Below are 17,161 nucleotides of genomic sequence, written 5' to 3'. Positions count from 1 at the left end.
TACTATACATAATGCATAAATCTGCTCTCAGCCTATATGGAGGACTCTGCTGAAGGGCACATGCATCTACTGTGCATGGCTTCAGTTGCAAGATCAACAATTTCAGTTGAACTCAGTCAGACAACAGGTCTGCATGCTTAGAGAGAGATTCTGATCAGTGGAGTCATTAGGGAACTTCAGCCCCTTATGAATTTTACCCTGTAAAATGCCGTAGGTTTATGTTGAGCCGTGGTGAAGGGAAGGGGGAATAAAAAAGTGCTGAGCAAATCAAAATTCACGTTGTTGTAGACTGGCAGAGAGTTACACTCTCCAAGCGTCTACTGTGAAACATCCGAGTCGCAATGCCATTTTAAGGAAACAAGCAGCTAACACTTATCTCTTTTTGTCAAGAAGAGATGCAAAGAAATGGGCCTATTCAACACTTTTTAAAACTACTGTATGTATCCACAAAGCAATTAGGCTGATGTTACATGATACAGAGAGCTAATGTATTAATCTTGGCGATTGTTAAACAGCACTGCACACTAGCTAGTCGAACTAACTGCAGAACTCAAACTTTCAGACCAGGTGATAAGGTATAAAAACCAAAGCAATATGCACAATACAACTGTAAAAACACACCTCTACACCTCATGTAGTTATACTACAATACAAAAAAAAAAAAAACAACTAAAAACAGTAAATATTTCATCCTTGATGTAATACTGGAATATTCATTGCTCCTGTCCTTTCATGCATAAATTATTTATACACATATATAGATTCTTTTACATTTTCTCTTTCTGGATTGTCCATGAGGGAAAAAAAGGCTAAAACAGTATGCCTGAAATAATAATAATTAAAAAAAAATAATAATCTTCAACTGTCCAAATTTTTTTAACATTCATGTTGAAGACAAAAATGTTTTAGAAAATATTACTTCTGAACATCCAAAATTTACACAGTTTAGGACAGCTGAATGATGCAAGGATTTTTTTTTTAATTAATTTTTGCCAAAAAACAATACTAATTTAAAAACCAACCAAACAAAAATAATTTTAATATTTATTTAACTCCAAGTAACTTTAAAAACCATCAAGAATGGTAGGATTATCGTCTTTTTTCCCGCACCAGCCATGGCTCTCATACCATTCCACACTGCACTGACATTATTTTGAGTAAACTGCCTTTCAATTTTGTCTTTTGCCTTTCTGATCTCAGCTCTTAACTCCTTTTTTGCTATAATATTTTTTTCCAACAGAACCATAGAAAAAGGTTGTGAGTGTCTTTCTCAGCATTATTGACATGTTATTTCTGAGCCATAGTTTGTTATTTGGGTACAATTCAGTAGTCTTGGTGGGGATTAAACAATCTGACTTGAGACCACATTTGTGAGTTCATCAATTTCTTTGGCACTGTCTGTAAAATGCTCCAGTCCATGCAATCAAAGGAACCCTGCAGTTGTAGGGTGGCCTCCGTAGACGACTCACTCATTACAGTGATACCCCTAGTAGAGATGGAGCATCTTTATGCATCTTTAATAGACTGTGGCATATAGTGCTGGAATGGGGTGGAACACAAGCACACGGAGCCTTAGAGATAGGTTGTGTTTATTAAGAGAAAAGGGGGAAAACGTTTCGGGATGTGGCTTTTCCCGAGGTTGCTTTTTGGCAGCAGCACCAAAGATCCATTCCTATCCTCTCTAAGGGGACGCCAAGGGGGGGCCAGGAGGTGCCCATGACATACTGTGTGTTAGTGTAGTAGACCCCATTGGATGTGGAAGTATGAGGTGGACAGAGCCCTTAGTTCTCCTTCCATCTCCAGCACCTGTCCCCAACAATCATATAGCATTGCTTTTTTTGTCTCCCAAAACTTCCCTCTGGTGTGGCCTGCTGACAGTGATGGGGTAGTTTGACGATGGGAAAAAAGGTCAGTTTCTTCCATTCAGCAGAGGTACAGGTAGATCAGATATTAAACCAACAAGGAGAGGCCACTCACTTGATCGTTTCCCCACTCTGAACTTGGCTGCAGGCACTTCTGTAACATCTCCATGCATGCAGGATACTGACAGCGTCCCACACATCCGGAGGGGCTGAGGGAGAACTGAGAATCGGGCCAATGTTACCATGCTCCCCATGTCTAGGAGGTCTTTGATGGGAATGCCCTCCTGCCACAGGTATACAGTGGGGGCACTGGGTGTTTTTTTATCATGGATGACACAACCAGCAAGCCAGGCTTTTGTGGGCAGGTAGAAGTCTGTTAGGTCAGGTTCTGTGTTAGGTCAGGTTCTGTGGGCGTCACAGGGTCAGAAATATCTAGGTAACCCTCTTTGAAATCTTGGACCCTGCAGTTTGGGGCAGTCACATTGGTGGCTGGGGATGAATTCCTTCCTCTCTCCTCGCTCTTCAGTGATGGCTCATAAACCTTGTGCCGGTTTCTGGGATACCGCCTGCTTTTGGAGGCTAGTCTCCAAATGTTGCAGTAAGGTATCCTTTTGGTGGGTGGGGCAATCACTTCTCTCAGTATTCAGGGTTTGTGCTCATGCTCACCTTCCCCACCAGTGTGGCATCTAGTGCCAGAGCAGGTTGGAGCACAAGCATGCTGAGCCTTAGAAATGTTCAAAAAACCCACAGGGGTTGTGTTTATTAAGGGAAAAGGTAAAGGGAGGATGGGGAAGAGGGGGAAAAAAGAAAAAAAGGCAAAGTCCAGGTGAGAAGGTGTGGTTGGAGTAGGCCTTGGCTGAGAGAGATTGAGAGAGTGAGAGAGCTCACATCTGCTGCTATGCTGAAGACACACAGCTCTCTCTGACTCTCGCTGGAGGCGGTCGCATTTTTTTCCTCTCTCTGCTGTGTCTGTGTGCCTCTCCCGTCTCGTCTCTATTTTTCCTTCTGCTGGTGAAGCTTCTCAAATCCTAAATTATGGAATTGATAAGCTCAACGCTTATCAACGCAATTGATACGATCCTTTCACGAAGGAATGTTGGTTCGGGAGAGCCGACATGTCCGGACGGGACTTTTGCTGCTGGATACACGATGGACTCTTGGAACAAGTGGAACATCGTCTGTCTGGCACCTCTGTCCCTAGAAGACGTCGAAGATGTCTACATATTTGGATTTTTGATAGCAGGTGTCCTGATGATTGGCCTGGGGATGTTCCTGATCTATCGACAAATTGGAAAGCAGGCAGCCAATAAAGAATCCCCCAAGCTGTCAGCTGTCATCTCACACCATTGTGGAGCCGTTGCTGACCAGGTGAGGGCATTACATCAGAAGGTGACACGGATTGAGGAACTGTACCATCTACAATCCGTGGACATCCCCCGACGCTTGAATACCATCACGAATATGTTTTCGGAACTGTGTAAATCCAACGCGACCCAGTCCGCAATCATGGTCACGCGCCAGGAGGAGATGACTAGGGGTCTCACGGCCCTGCAAGGGGACATAAAGTTGGGGGCCATGCAGAACCGGGTGCCCGACTAAATTGTACAATCTCCTGAGTTCTTAGATTTGCTTGATTATATTTGTGCATTTTCCTCCCCGGCTAATTTTTCTTTCTCCCAGAGGACCTTCATCGCAGAATATGCTTTGTTTTGACTCTGATCTGCACCGGACACTCCAAAGACACACAGCTGTGATAACAACAGCTCCCGAAAGCACACCATATCAAATTTGGCTAGTACACACTGTTTTCTTAAATACTCTGCCCTAGTCAAGGACTGCCTCAGTGTCACATTTTCTTCTTTTTTCTAATCTCTTGCCCCCCCACCCTCCCGTACTGTAACCAACAAAAAAGACCCCTCACGTAACTGCTCCATTGTATGATGTCGTATGTGTTTGTGACTTTGTTTATTGCTTTGACTGTTCTGTTAATGTTCTTCTATCGCGGATGAGAGAGGACGTTAGCGCCTTGCATGGCTGCTTTAAGGACCTCTTCTCTCCTTATAGGGGGAAGATGTGACCCATTCCATTCATCTCGTTGTAGAAATACAATGACAATAAATGCTATCTATCTATCCATCTAATAAACCTGAGAACTTTAGACTTTGGATGTTGAGTAACTTGCTGCTACTTCAATTCCAACAGAACTGAAAGCAGTTAAAAGTAAGCTTTCTGATTATGTAGCAACTCAGTTACATCATTTACAGCAGTGAAAGTTCTTGGTGTGAGTATTGACTCCAGTCTCTCATTTGTAGACTTAGGTAGTTAATACTACATGAGGTTCATATCACCCCTATCATTTCCACACTACGCTGTCTCCCATGTAAAATACTGCACTGATTATAAAATACTATTAATGACCAAAAAACACTCAGGTTTGTAGACAATGAAGTCAACAAAAAATTATGAGTATCGCTTTTATAAAAAAACAGGTGGCCAAATAACATTTAAGGCTCTTTTTCAACAAGCTATGACACCATATCTATCAAACTGTCAATCAATCTAGGGGGCGTGATCAATTTCTAAGCTATAAAAATATCAGAGGAGGCTTGAGCTCACATTTTTTTATTATGAATTTGTAATGTTTCTGTTTTAAAAAGGCAACATTCAATATTTGTTATTTTGTAGACTTTTTTAATATATTCATGAACCTATCTGATCACTGTATGCATTTCTCCTGTCCAGAGAGATCTGTATCTCCTGCAGTTTATATCTTACTGTACGTGTGTTCAGCTGCTGTGGTTCTATTAACAGTGTGTGGAAATCTGCTCGTAATTATCTCTGTTTTTCACTTCAAGCAGCTTCACACACCGACCAACATGCTTGTGCTCTCTCTAGCTGTGTCGGATTTCCTCATTGGCGCTTTTTTAATGCCACCGGTGTTAATCTGGACGATCGAGTCATGCTGGATATTTGGGACTGGTTTATGCATGTGTGTTATGATGACTGCCTGTTTCCTCATGACCTTTTCCATATATGATATTGTTCTGATCGCTATTGATCGGTATTTGGCTCTCTCTAACCCGTTTCTCTACATGACCAGAGTATCTGTGAGTATCAGTTGTGCTGCAATTGTTTTTGACTGGTGTGTGGTGGTGGCGTATAACTCAGCACTCTTGTATTTCAATGGAAACTTCATGGGTTCTGTAATGTGTACAGGACAGTGTTTTATCATGCTAAATGAGCTATGGTTTATAATTGATCTTGTATTTTCATTTATATTTCCACTCTCCGTCATAATTATATTGTATACTCTAGTTTTTGTGATTGCTAAGAGACATGCCACTGCTATCAGAGAGCTTAATAATCACACACAACCTAAAATAAACACAGACTCAATGAAATCTGAGAAAAAAGCTGCTAAAGTCCTCGGCATTTTAGTATCTGTTTTTCTAGCTTGTTTACTTCCATATTTTGTTTATAGTCTGTTAGGTGATATTATTCAAATGCGAGAAGAAACATTTCCGAAATTCCTAATCATGTTTTGTCTTAATTCCACCCTGAACCCCCTCATTTATGCTCTGTTTTACCCGTGGTTTAGGAGATGTGTTAAATTAATTATAACTCTGCAAATATTTCAAACTGACTCTGCATTAATCAATGTCCTTTCATGAATCAAAGATGCAATTTTTTAGTGTTAGATGTGACATTGATGTAATTTATAATCAATTGGTCAACAATGTGCAAATGTGGCTACAATAATGAAAAAAAATAAATTATACATAAGTGAGAAATATTTTATGGACTTGCATTGCATTCATATTTCACTGAAAGAATACATGGATGGATAGAAATTTGATTTGTTACAGTGGTTTAAATAATACACATTTGTGAATTAACACACACACACATATATATATATATATATATATATATATATATATATATATATAATCAAGTGACCGTTCAGTGAGTATTGTTAATTATTTGGTGGCAAACAAGAACGATGGGAAGATATACAGTACATTAATTCTATTTTATTATATAAACAGTTATACAGTACTTATCTATGAAAGACAATATTAAAGTTTCAGATTTCATACTGTTTTTACTTTTTGAAGTCCTTTGTGTTACATTTTCATGTATCTTTCATTGCTATTCATTATTGTTACTGTACATAACACAAATTTACTTCAACAGTAAACTGACCTGCATAAAAAAAGTATTGCATGGCTCTTTGACTGAAGATGGAAGTAAAGTACTGTACATTTTCCCATCATTATTGTTTGCCAACAAATAGTGAACAATCAGTACTGTCCATTTAACTGAAAACAAAAAGGTGATCTCTGATTTTTGCACAGTACTGTACAAGTATCTCTGCCATTACCATAAATGCTTAAAAAATGTCAATGCAGTGATGAGCTCTGCTTCACTTTTTTGTCTGTTTGGCTCCACAGCAGTAATCCAGCTCTGCACTCTCACTTCTCATGCCAAGGGATGAGTCTGTCCTCTCTGTCAGTTCTGTCTGTCATTTCTCATTGACAAAATCCATTGCAACCTGAGCAAAAAACTTGATTCCAATGCCCAGCCCTATAATCACAGTGAGGACAAGTGCAGCCCAAAGCACAGATAATATTTTCAGTTTCAAAACCCAAAATATTTAGCTATTTTGTAGCTTTAATATACAGCCACTTTACAGGTTTGATCTCGACAGTTCAACAGGCAACCAGATTCAACAATTTGCTCCTGCAAAAGCTGCTAGGAAAACTACACTCCTGCTGCACGTCTGAACTTTAAAGAGCTGGACCTTCTGCCAGAGGTCACAGTACTCCAGAACAGGTAGGGTTACAGGATGAGTTGCAGGATTGTGTACCTCGTCTCACAGTCTGATTACCTTTGTGAGTAAAACTTTGTTGGGTTATGTACTGAAGAGGCCCAGAGGTAGTAAAATAGTACCAATTCAAATCAATTCAGTTCAATTCATTCAGCAGTTTACTGTTAATGTCATGAATCCACCTTAGAGTAATCTAATCTAATCTGGTCTTCCTGTTTGTGAGGCTTGCCAATGGTTTACATCTTGTTGTAAACCCTCTGTATTTACTCTGGTGAACTTCTCTTGATTGTTGACTTTGACACAGATACGCCTACCTCCCAGAGGGTGTTCTTCATCTGGCAAACGGTTGTGTAGGGGTTCCCCTTCAGGAACTCAAGCTGCGTCGAAACACTATGGGAACGCCTTCAGCGTGACCACGCTCTGAATAACATGTGTAATCAGTCCAATGGATGGGCGAGACGTCACGGGCGGGGTGACTTAGCGACCCGGAAGCATAAAAGCCCGAGCGGCAAAGGCCGCGCTAGCTTTCTGTCATTCAGCAAGTGCTGTGTGTGATATTGTCTGTCTATCGTTTGTCTTTCTGTGTTGTCTGCGGCATGCCTAAGGTCAAGGACAAAACGAAATTGAAACGGGGCGAGAGCGGACAGCGTTTTAGGCTGTGTGTTCCTCCCTGCCCGCATTATATTACCGACAGGGATACACACAGTCTTTGCGTTGTCTGCTTGGGAGCGGAGCACGCAGAGTCGGCTCTAGAGGGAGCCGGCTGCTCGCATTGCGAGCGTTTGCCGCTGCGCGCACGTCGCTCCCGGAAGGCTCTCTTCGAGGAGGGAGCCTTCTCTCGCGTGCCTCGCGGTGCCGGCCCCGCTTCTGCCAAGGCAGAGCGGCGGTTGCGCTCGTGGGGCTTGCAGATGGATCTGGCGAAGGGAATGGAGACGGGCGAGTCCTTTTCTCCTTCCTCACCCTCCAGATCCACTGTCCGCTCTCTGGGTTCGGAAGCCCGCTCTGCGGTTTCTTCCCCCCGGGGAGCGGGCCCGGCGCTCTGCCTGTCTTCCTCCGAGGAGGTTGACGTGGAGGGCGCCGACTCTGATCTGCCGCAGTCTCCTCAATATGAGGAGCTGCTGGAGGTGGTTTCGCGGGCCATTGCTAAACTTAGCATCGACTGGCCCGCTGAAACACGGGTTGACACAAAGACGGATCTGAGGACCGTTCTTTTGTCGAGGAGGGCAGCGGCTAAGAAGCCCTGACGCCTTGGGCCCAGGGCTTCCGAGGGCAGGCCCCTCTGGGGCGGGACGGTGTACACCTCATTATACGGTGCCCGTCTTGCCTCAGTGCCCTCAGGAGGTCGATCTGCCAACCCTGCCACCTATGGTGTTTCAGGGCGCAGCGGTCTCCTGCGAGCATTTCTCCCAGTTCTCGCCCGGGAATGTAGCGTTTCTGGGTGGCTCACGGCCGCTCCAGGGCACCACGCTAGCTGCTCTCGCCGTACCCGAGGTCAGTCTCGAGAGGCTGATCCCCTTAGTGAGCTGTTTGGCAGCGAGGAAACTTCTGCCGAATGTGTCTCAATAGGTCCTGCGTACTGTAGAGAGAGGCTATCGAATTCAGTTCGGCTTTCCTCCGCCTCGCTTTTCCAGGGTTCTTCCCACTCTGGTGTGTCCTGAGCAGGCTCTGGTAATGAAACAGGAAGTACACACTCTCCTGAGGAAGGAGGCCATCGAGGTGGTCCCTCCTCGCGACAGAGAGTCCGGGCTCTACAGCCGGTACTTCATTGTTCCCAAGAAGGGTGGAGGGCTGCGTCCCATTTTGGACTTGCGGCAGTTGAACCTCTGAGTCGCACGACTGAAGTTCAGGATGCTCACGGTAACACAGGTCGTGTCTCAGATCAGCTCTGAGGACTGGTTTGTCGCAATCGACCTAAGAGATGCTTACTTCCATATCTCCATCCTTCCTCAACACAGGAAGTTCCTGAGGTTCGCTTTTGGGGGCGAAGCTTACCAATATCGGGTTCTTCCGTTCGGCCTAGCACTCTCACCCCACACCTTCACGAAGTGTGTGGATGCTGCTCTGGCTCCTATGCGGCTCCGGGGCATCCGCATACTGAATTATATCGACAACTGGTTGATATTAGCTCGATCGGAGCAGATGGTGGTTCGGCATAGAGATGTCGTTCTCGCCCATATGAAAGAGCTGGGGTTAAGACTAAACGCCGAGAAAAGTGTGCTTTCTCCAGTACAGAGAATCACTTATCTGGGCGCGGTATGGGATTCGACCACGATGCAGGCACGCCTGTCTCCTGCTCGGATCGAGTCGATCCTCACAGAAGTCGCGAGAGTGAGAGAAGGCCGGTCACTCACTGTGAAGCAGTTTCAGAGACTGCTGGGTCTGATGGCAGCTGCGTCCAACGTAATACCTTTTGGCCTGCTGTACATGAGACCCCTACAGTGGTGGCTCAAGATCAGGGGGTTCTCCCTGAGGGGAAACCCGCTCCGCATGATCAAGGTCACGCGGCGGTGCCTACGTGCCGTAGACATGTGGAGGGAACCTGGGTTCTTGTCTCAGGGCCCAGTGCTGGGAGCTCCTTGTCGCCGCGTAACGCTAGTGATGGATGCATCTCTCGCCGGATGGGGAGCGGTCATGAGTGGCCGCTCTGCCCGTGGTCTGTGGAGCAGCCGCCATCTTACTTGGCACCTCAACTGCCTGGAGATGCTGGCTGTGTTTCTAGCACTGAAACACTTTCTCCTGGACCTAAGAGGTCACCACGTGCCACACCACGCCCCGAGGTGGTGGAGCAGATATGGCGTATGTTTGGCTGAGCTCAGGTGGATCTGTTTGCGACTCGGGAGATGTCGCACTGTCCCCTCTGGTTCTCTCTGACTCATCCAGCTCCCCTAGGACTGGATGCTATGGTACAGACGTGGCCGAGGCTGTGTCTGTACGCCTTTCTGGAGAGAGTGCGCCGGGATGGGGTCCGCTTGCTGCTAGTAGCCCCGTTCTGGCCGGGCCGAGTATGGTTCTCGGACCTGATTTCCCTTCTCAACGGCTCTCTATGGGACATTCCCGTCAGGAGGGACCTCCTCTCACAGGCGGGGGGCGACATCCTTCACCCCCGCCCGGAGTTGTGGAAGCTGTGGGTGTGGCCTCTGAGGGGGCACAACTCAGAGCTTCTGGTCTCTCAGCCGTGGTTGTTGAGACCATCCTCCAGTCCAGAGCTCCCTCAACGAGGAAACTGTACGCCCTGAAGTGGAAACTTTTCACTTCCTGGTGCGGAGACCGCCGGCTCGACCCTGTTCACTGCCCAGTTGGTACAGTGCTGGAGTTCCTGCAGGCCCGTCTCTCCGCAGGGCTGACCCACTCCACCCTGAAGGTCTACGTGGTGGCTATTGCGGCCTGCCACCCCCCCCCCCCCTCGGTGGTCAGTCAGTGGGCAGGCACCCCCTGGTTACACGTTTCCTCCATGGTGCGCTGAGGCTCAGACCTCCAGTGCGATCCCGGGTCCCTCCTTGGGACCTGGCCGTGGTTTTAGAGACTCTCTGTAAACCCCCCCTTCGAGCCCATAGAGGAGATTTCGGACCGTCTTTTGACGTTGAAAACTGCCTTTCTCTTGGTTATTTCCTCTCTTAGGAGAGTGGGGGATCTTCAGGCCCTCTCTGTGGCCCCTTCTTACTTAGACTTTGCGCCCGGTCTGGCCAAAGCGTTCTTGTACCCCCGAGCGGGATACGTACCGAAAGTTCCCTCCTCGGCACCACGGCCAGTCGTGCTGCAGGCCTTCTGTCATCCTCCCTTTCAGGAGCCCAACCTTCGGAAGCTTAACTGTACGTGTTCAGTGCTAGCACTGGATGCGTACGTCCATAGAGCTGCCCTGTGGAGGAGGGCGGACCAATTGCTTGTATGCTTTGGTCCCCCGAAGAGGGGTCTTCCTGCTACCAAGCAGACCCTCAGCCGGTGGATTGTGGAGGCCATTTCCCTGGCTTATGAGTCCTCTGGTCTCCCCTGACCCTTGGGGGTCAAGGCTCACTCTACCCGAGGTGTGGCGGCCTCGAAGGCTTTTCTTGCAGGTGTGTCCATGCAGGACATCTGCAACGCAGCGGGTTGGTCCACACCCCTGATGTTTGCCAGCTTCTACGGCCTGGATATGGGAGCCACTCCTGGCTCCTCTGTCCTTTTGCCTTGAGCTGTGAACTTTCCACACTAGGCAAGGATTTGTAAGTCTGGCGGCGTGGGCATACTCGTTCCCATAGCGTTTTGACACAGCTCGAGTTCCAGAAGGGGTACGTCTCCAGGTTACGCATGTAACCATGGTTCCCCGAGGGAACGAGACGCTGCGTCTCAGTGCCACACTTCCGGCATCCCTGCCGCGCTTGCCTCACTTCTCAGAAGCTAGAACGGCGTTTGCCGCTCGGACGTTTATGCTTCCGGGTCGCTACGACACCCCGCCTGTGACGTCTCGCCCATCCATTGAACTGATTACACATGTTATTCAGAGCGCGGTCACGCTGAAGGCGTTCCCATAGCGTTTCGACGCAGCGTCTCATTCCCTTGGGGAACCATGATTACATGCGTAATCTGGAGACGTTTTCCTTCACTAGGGAAACAATTCTTCTATCATCCACCACAGCTGTCACCAGTGTGTTCTTTCTTTTAAAAATGTACTAAATAATTGATTCGGCCGCACCGAATGTTTGTGCTATCTCTCTGATGGGTTTGTTTTGATTTTTCACCCTAATGATTGCTTGACTCTTTGGACTTTATATTGCAAACAAATTCCAAATGCAAACAGATTCCAAATGCAAATGCACACTTGAAATCAACTCTAGCCCTTTTATCTGCTTAATTGTAAGTGAAGTGGAGTTTGGGGACTAGTTTAATGGAGATAATTATGTTGAACACCGAACTGTAATCAACAAACATCCTGACATAGGCATCTTTGTTCTCCAGATGGTTCAGAGCAGTGTGTAGAGTGATGGAAATGGCATCCTCAGGTTACCTGTTTGCCCTGTAAGAAAACTGATGCTGGCCCAAGGGGTGGGGGGGGGGGGGGGGGGGGGGGCACTTTGGATGATGGGGATCAGAGCAATAGCTCCTCATTCACTGCTCCATACATTTTAAAATTACACTGAACTACTAATTACCTCTTTTGAGTAAGTAATGATTTAAAAAAATGTTGAGTTGCTCACTGCTCAAGATGGCCCACTTAGTTTCCATAGTTATTATTGCACCTAGTGGTCAAAAATGGAAACTGCAACAAGCACTAATGGAGGTCCATTGGTGGAGGATTCACACAGCCCCATGCTTGGGTGAGAAGCAGTGGACAGAACAGTCAGTGGGGTTGCACGTTGAAATATACTCTGTGCCCAGCAAGATCTTGTTTTATAACAAATTGGAATGAAATCTTGTATGTCTAATATATATATATATATATATATATATATATATATATACCAGACATACAAGATTTCATTCCAATTTGCTATAAAACAAGATCTTGTTGGGCATTAAATTAATTATAATTCAATTCAATTCAATTCATTTTTATTTGTATAGCGCTTTTTTACAAAGGTCATTGTCTCAAAGCAGCTTTACACAAACAAATGTAAAGTGAAGTGTGTGTGTGTGATGTCTCTCATGAGCAAGCAGGGCAACGGTGGCAAGGAAAAACTCCCTGAGATGGTGATAGGAAGAAACCTTGAGAGGAACCAGACTCAACAGAGAACCCATCCTCACATGGCTTTACACTGTAGTGCGCGTGTGTGTGTGTACAATGTGTGTTGGTGTAGTCCATGGAAAACAGCTGAAGCGTCTTCGTAGGAGTGTGAAGCATTGCCGGTGGACAGGTCCAGAGTGAAGGGGGGGAGGTCTGGATTACCAGCAGCTCAGGAGTGATGCTCATCTGGTCTAGAGCGTAGGGGGGTCTGGATCACCGGCAGCTCAGGAGTGTAGCTCGGCAGAAAGAGAAGGAAAGTGGTTAGGTACACTCACAGACTCCGGCAGGACTAGCTATAACAGCATAACTAAAAGGAGAACCAGGGGGGAAACACAGACGTGAGAGATCCCTGATATGTAAGGCATACAGTCACTCTGCCGTCACAAACCTGAGTGACTAACGAGAGTGAGGAAAACAGCATCCAAACACACCAGATCACCATAACTCTCAACATCCACGAGTCCCCCAGATCTACTCCTTTGTCTAAAACACTAGTCGCTAAATGCTAGGTTAAATAAATAATTCTTCAACCTCGACTTAAACACTGAGACCGTGTCTGCTTCACGTACATTAACTGGGAGGCTATTCCATAATTTTGGGGCTTGATAAGAGAAAGCTCTGCCCCCCGCCGTGGTTTTGGCAATGCGTGGTACTGATAGACAGCCTGCGTCCTTAGAGCGAAATAGGTGCGGCGGAACGTAAGGTACTAACATATCACTTAAATACTGCAGAGTGAGACCGTTTAATGCTTTATAGGTTAGGAGTAATATTTTAAAATCGATGCGGAATCTTACTGGGAGCCAGTGTAATGTAGATAAGACTGGCGTGATATGCTCATACTTCCTAGTCCTAGTAAGGACCCTCGCTGCTGCATTCCGAACTATCTGAAGCTTATTTATGCATCTAGACGAACATCCAGATAGTAAAGCATTACAGTAATCTAATCTGGATGTGATAAATGCATGGACTAGTTTTTCAGCATCACTTAGCGAAAGTATATTTCTAATCTTAGCGATATTTCTGAGGTGGAAAAATGCTAACCTGCTTACATTATTTACATGCGCCTCAAATGAGAGATTAGAGTCTATAATCACACCGAGATCTTTTACTGTTAGACTACTTGAAACAGAGAGTCCGTCTAAAGTTAACAGTGTGATCTTTCAACTTACTTCTAGCGGCTTGTGGTCCCAGTACCAGAACCTCTGTTTTTTCTGGGTTTAGCAGGAGAAAGTTGCTTAGCATCCAGTCTCTTATGTCTATCGCACATGCCTCAACTTTCTTTAACTGGCTATTCTCATCTGGCCTAGCTGAGATGTATAACTGTGTGTCATCAGCATAACAATGGAAGCTAATATTATGTTTACGGATTATGTTACCTAAAGGGAGCATGTATAACGTGAAAAGCAGTGGGCCTAAGACTGAACCCTGTGGAACGCCATATTCTACTCGATAACGTGCTGAGTGGTCACCGTTTAAATCTACAAACTGATAACGATCGGTTAAATAAGATCCAAACCAGTCGAGGGCTGAGCCCTTAATTCCTACGACCTTTTCCAGTCTGTGAAGAAGGATATTATGGTCGATAGTGTCGAACGCTGCGCTAAGGTCGAGTAAAATTAATAGACTAATGCAACCCCGATCAGAGGCTAATAGCAAGTCATTGACTATTTTGACTAATGCTGTCTCTGTGCTGTGGTGGGGCCTGAAACCTGACTGATAAAGTTCATAGATATTATGATAAAGTTCATAGATATTATTACTTTGTAGATATGAAATTAGCTGCTGCGCTACTACCTTCTCTAGTATTTTAGATAGAAAGGGAAGGTTTGAAATCGGCCTATAGTTAGTTAAGTCGTTAGGGTCAAGGTCTGGTTTCTTTACTAGTGGTTTAATAACAGCTAATTTAAGTGATTTTGGAATGTACCCATTGCTCAGTGAGGAGTTAACTATTTTAAGCAGGGGTTCAGTTACGGTTCCAACTATTTGCTTAAGAAGACGTGTTGGTACCGGATCTAATAGACAGGTTGATGATTTAGCAGAAGAGATGAGCGAGATTAAATCATTCTCTTCAAGAGGAGTAAAACTTTCTAAGCTCTGATTTATGGTTAGTCTATCCTCCCAGTCTATTGTATAATTTGGACTTTGGGCCTGTATCTTCTGCCTAATGTTTTTAATTTCGCTATCAAAGAATTTCATGAAATCGTTACTTTTATATGCTGTTATTGTGGAAATTTCTGTCGATGTCTATAACTCTGCAAATATTTCAAACTGACTCTTCATAACTTTTTACAGTGTGGCAGGGCTAATTATCCTGCCGAAAGACATCACTTCCATTAGTGAATATCGTTGCCATGAAGGGGTGTACCTGGTCTGCAACAATGGTTAGGTAGGTGGTATGTGTCACAATAGCATTCACATGAAGGCCAGGACCCAAAGTTTCCCAGCGGAACATTGCCCAAAGCATCACACTGCCTCCGCCAGCTTGTGTTCTTCCCATAGTGCATGCTGGTGCCATCTCTTCCCCAGGTAAATGATGCACACGCACCCAGCCTTCCACATGATGTAAAAGAAAATGTGATTTATCGGACCAGGCCACCTTCTTCCATTGCTTTGTGGTCCAGTTCTGATGCTCAGCTGTCCACTGTAGGCACTTTTGGCAGTGGACAGAGGTCAGCATGGGCACTCTGACAGGTCTGTGGCTACACAGCCCCATACGCAGCAAGCTGCGATGCACTGTGTGTTCTGACACCTTTCTAACATAGCCAGCTTTAAGTTTTCAGCAATTTGTGCTACAATAGCTCTTCTGTGGGATCAGACCAGATGGACTAGCCTTCACTCCCCACGCGCATCAGTGAGCCTTGGGTGTCCATGATCCTGTCGCTAGTTCACCGGTTGTCCTTCCTTGGACCACTTTTGGTAGGTACTAACTACTGCATACTGGGAACACCCCACAAGGCCTGCTGCCCAGTCATCTAGCCATCACAATTTGGCCGTTGTCAAAGTCTCTCTAATCCTTACGCTTGCTCGTTTTTCCTGTTTCCAACACATCAACTTCGAGAATTGACTGGTCAATTGCTGCCTAATATATCTCAACCCTTGACAGGTGCCACTGTAACTAGATAATCAATATTATTCACTTTACCTGTCAGTGGTCATAATGTTATGGCTGATCGGTATATATATATATATATATATATATATATATATATATATATATATATATATATATATATATATAATGTGTGTGTGTTTGTGTCTCCACAGTATATGTGTATAAAATACAAGGAGGGAAAACAGACTAATACATGTAGCTAATATCTTTTACACCCATTGTTACAAAAAGGCATGACATCATATATTTCAAACATCCAATTAAATTTGAGGGTGTGATCAATTTCTTAAATATAAAACAACCCAGTTGTTTAACCATTCATTTATTTTGACAATGAATTTGTATCATTTTTTTCTTTTACATTGCTAATAGCTGATATCTAAGTTGTTTTTTTTTGTTGTTGTTGTTGTTGTTGTTACTGTTTTATTGTATATTCATCTTTAAACACAGTATTCATGAACCTGACAGAGTTTAACCAGTCCGATCGCTGTGAGCATTTCTCCTGTCCAGAGAGATCTGTATCTCCATCAGTTTATTTCTTACTGTGCATGTGTGGAGCTGCTGTGGTTCTCCTAACATTGTGTGGAAATCTGCTCGTCATCGTCTCTGTTTTTCACTTCAAGCAGCTTCACACACCAACCAACATGCTCGTGCTCTCTCTGGCTATGTCGGATTTCCTCATTGGTGCTTTAGTGATGCCATCAATGTTAATCTGGATGATCGAGTCATGTTGGATTTTAGGGACGGATTTCTGCATGTGTGTAATGATAATTGGATATCTTCTCACAAGCCTATCCATATATCACATTGTTCTGATTGCTGTGGATCGGTATTTGGCTCTCTCAAACCCGTTTCTCTACACAAACACAATCTCTGTAAGAACAATGTGCACTGTGGTTTTTTCTAACTGGTTTGTCTTAGTGGCATATAATTCAGTGCTTCAGTATTTCAATGGGAATATCATGAATTTTGCAATCTGCCCCGGAGAGTGTTATGTCAGTCTAAGTGATGTTTTGTCTGCTATTGATCTTGTAATAACATTTATATTTCCATGGGCTGTTATATTCATATTGTATACTCGAATTTTTATGATTGCTAAGAAACATGCCACTGCTATCAGAGAGCTTAATAATCACACACGGCCTAAAACACACAGAGATTCAATGAAATCTGAGAGAAAATCAGCTAAAGTTCTGGGAATTTTAGTCTCTGTGTTTATGGTATGTTTACTTCCATATTTTATTTACAGTTTATTAGGTGATGTGGTTGAGTTTAAGTTAGAATCTTTTCAAAAAGTCATGTTTGTGCTTTATCTTAATTCCACCATTAATCCGGTTATTTATGCTCTGTTTTACCCGTGGTTTAGGAGATGTGTTAAATTAATTTTAACTCTGCAAATATTCAAAACAGATTCTGCATTAATAAAAGTTCTATAATGTAATAATTTTTGGAGGTGGGGTAAGAATTTCTTTTTCAAATTTCTGAACAATATGATGTGACAAAGTATTAGAGCACATTTTTAGTTTTTTATGAGCGTTTTCCAGTATTTTTATATTACAAAATATTGTAGGTGTCTAGACACAAAAATTTGTTCATACATCAGGATCATGACTTCTGGATTATTTAAATCTTAATCTAAATATACTAATATTAACCAT

This window comes from Pangasianodon hypophthalmus, chromosome 30 (assembly GCF_027358585.1).
Source record: "Pangasianodon hypophthalmus isolate fPanHyp1 chromosome 30, fPanHyp1.pri, whole genome shotgun sequence".
Lineage (NCBI taxonomy): Eukaryota > Metazoa > Chordata > Actinopteri > Siluriformes > Pangasiidae > Pangasianodon > Pangasianodon hypophthalmus.
The sequence above is the reverse complement of the archived record's forward strand: the minus strand, read 5'-3'. Positions refer to the sequence as shown.